The sequence below is a fragment of the Crocuta crocuta genome, unplaced genomic scaffold (genome assembly GCF_008692635.1).
Source record: "Crocuta crocuta isolate KB4526 unplaced genomic scaffold, BGI_CrCroc_1.0 scaffold288, whole genome shotgun sequence".
NCBI lineage: Eukaryota > Metazoa > Chordata > Mammalia > Carnivora > Hyaenidae > Crocuta > Crocuta crocuta.
Window position 1 is genome coordinate 3,809,104 of NW_027532607.1, and position 2,852 is coordinate 3,811,955.

Genomic DNA, 2,852 nt, shown 5'->3' on the forward strand with positions numbered 1-2,852 from the left:
GGGGGGGGGGGTGGTTGGAGAGAGAAGGGAGTAAAATGCCTTTTGCAAGTAGGATGTCTGCTCAGAGCCAGGAGAAAGGATGCTGTGGTCCTTCTGGCAGATTTGGTGTGAAAACAACACACATACACTGTGTCGCCATCATCAAGACCCCTGGGATTAGGAAAAGGGGCCTGAGTCTATAGCAAAATAATGAGGGGCTGTACAACCCAAAGAGCCCAGACCAGCGGGGATGTAGGTCTCCTGTCTGTGTGCATAAGAGAGAGAAACTGATTTCAAATTAAGGGGGCAGGTGAAATAGACAAATCGACAGTATGGTCAATTCTAAGGCTTAGAGGACACACACCTTGGAAGGTCCCTCTTTCACTGTGAGGCAGGTGTCGGGAGGAGAGTGTGAACACAAGCTGAAAGCCTCTGGTCTGAGGATAGCCCTAGGGGCCAGGCCCAGTAACCATGACAATGGAAATGGCAGCAGCCTGGGTCTTCTCTAAGGCAGTGTGACTATCTGCGCCATACCCTTCCCCAGAAGGATCTGCACTTAAAATGCTTTTACCATGAATGTGTATGCGCATACATACATGCACGTGCTGTGCACACGTGTGGGAAGACGGAGTGCTAAGGACAAACACAGGAAGGGGAGAGAAAAATCAAAGATAAAATCTATCTTTGAAAATTTATTTTCAATCACAAGCTTGACCCGGCTTCCCCTTAGTAAGTCTGGCTCTTACTTTTGCTCAGAAAGACTAACTAGGACTCTTTCAAGAAGGGAGACAGTAAAGGGGCGCCTGGGTGGTTCAGTAGGTTAAGCGTTTGACTTCAGCTCAGGTCACGATCTCACGGTTCGTCAGTTCGAGCCCTGCATTGGGTTCTGCGCTGGCTGTGTGGAGCCTGCTTGGGCTTCTCTCTCTCCCTTTCTCTCTGTCCCTCACCAACTTGTGCTCTCTCTCACACAATAAAAAAATAAACTTTAAAAAGCAAAAACCGAAACCAAAGGCCATCAAGGGCTTTAGTGGGGGGAGGCGGGGAGGGGGGTGCTCTGGCTGAAGGGATATGTCCACTACTGGTCTGTCTTCAGGAGCTCCAGCCCACTCACATATGAGAAACGTATGGCATCAAGGACAATGCCTGACACAGAAGCGCCATTAGCCAGACGCGAGTCATCCCTGGTTCAAGTGCTTCCTGCTCTGTGGAGAAGGGGTCGGGCCCAGGCAGCGGCAGCTGATTCACCAGCGGCCAGAGAGGGGCCGGCTGCTCGGTCTCATTGATCATTCCAGTGGCTCCTGAATGAGCCAGTGCCGGGCAGACGACAGCCTTAGCTCACTTGGATAACGTCAGTCTGGGGGCGACCGATAGACGTTGCATGCAGTACCGTAGGGGACGTTCCTGGGGGTGGCAGACACTTAAGGCTAGACGCGGAGGTGGTCAAGGGTTCCGCAGCCATCGCCCCTTTCCCTCCCAAGCAAGTCAGGCCTCCTCTGCAGGTAGTGGCTGTCTGAGCTGGGCCATCCAGAGACAGGAGATTTTGCTGTGTTTTTAAACCCCAAGTTGACTCATAGACACATGCATCAAGCAGTTTCTCAGTGACGGGGTAGAGGGTGGGACAGATAGTCCTTGAAGCATCTATCTCAAAATCCACAGAGATAACTTCTCAAAATGTTGGATCTCGGGCCATTGCAGCGCTTTGACATCCAGACCCTGGGGGAGAAGGAAGTTGGAGACCTGGCTCAGATGCACACTAAATGCTGAGAGCCAATGGGGCAACTTTGGCAAAGGCATCTGTTGGGTACCAGACGGTGCTGAGGCCAAAATGTTCCATCTTTAGGGGACCTGTTTTTTTGCTATAAAGCTCCATCCCTAGTTTAGTGAAAATACCACCTTCCTTACTCAACACTGTTTCCAAACAAGCTTCTATGTCAAACGAAGGCTGCAAATCCAAAGATCAAGAAGGATTCTTAAGACTTTTGAAGTCACTGAACTGATAACAGATCTGATCACTCCATGCTCACAATGACTTCCAGATTAGGAAATGGAGACTCAAAAGAGGGACGACTTTCTCCGGGCCACATGGTTTCTAGGTGGCAGAGCTGGGATATGACCGCAGGTCTGTTGTTTCTTCTTTATCCAACTTCAGCCTGTAGGTCTCCGATGGGTGAGTTGCTTTATTTAACATGCCATGATTTTGAAAAGAGGGATAGGTGAGAGCCATTGCTTCTGAACGTTGCTATTTCAGAAGCTGAATAACTGAAGCCTAATACTTTGTGAAAGATCAAGGTTGTTAAAGCTGTGCTCACATATGGAACAGTGGAGCAAGTCTGCTCTAACTTTGTAAAATCTATTGTTCTAATTCCAGAGTTTGGGTAATCATCATTACAGGCAATCACGATTCGAGATTAGCTCTGTGCTGCAGGGTTGAGCCTCCGTGTGAGCCGTCATCTGAACAGCTACCCCAAATAATTCTCTCCATCATCAAAAAAAAAAAAAAAAAAAATCACGGGGATTCAGATCCTTCCCACTTGCACATGGCACCACGTTTGCTAGAACTGCACACATGTGCCTGGAGAAGCCAAGGGCTTTTGTCCGTTTGTCCTACTGCAAACTCTCCGAGTGGGCACAGTCAAGTTACTCAGTACAGTTTGACTTCAAACCTTGATTTTGGCAAAGGTGACCCCGAGCCAGTGCCCCTGAGTATATAGTTTATTAACTGAGCAATACCTGAAATGCGCTCCTTGCCAGAAGTCCTGGACCCAAAGTTTTAGGCTCAAGGGAATCCCAAAGTATGGTTTTTCACTAAATTGCCCCCCCCCCCCATCCCAGCGCTGTGCTTCAGAGATCTCTACGAGGCCAGGCTCTTATAT

The 2,852-nt window shown here is 49.1% G+C and overlaps 1 protein-coding gene across 1 annotated transcript in view; it reads right to left on the bottom strand.

Annotated features, from left to right (window-relative positions):
• PITPNC1 (phosphatidylinositol transfer protein cytoplasmic 1) overlaps positions 1 to 2,852 on the bottom strand; it is a 251,646-nt gene that overhangs the window by 129,907 nt on the left and 118,887 nt on the right. The window lies entirely within an intron of this gene.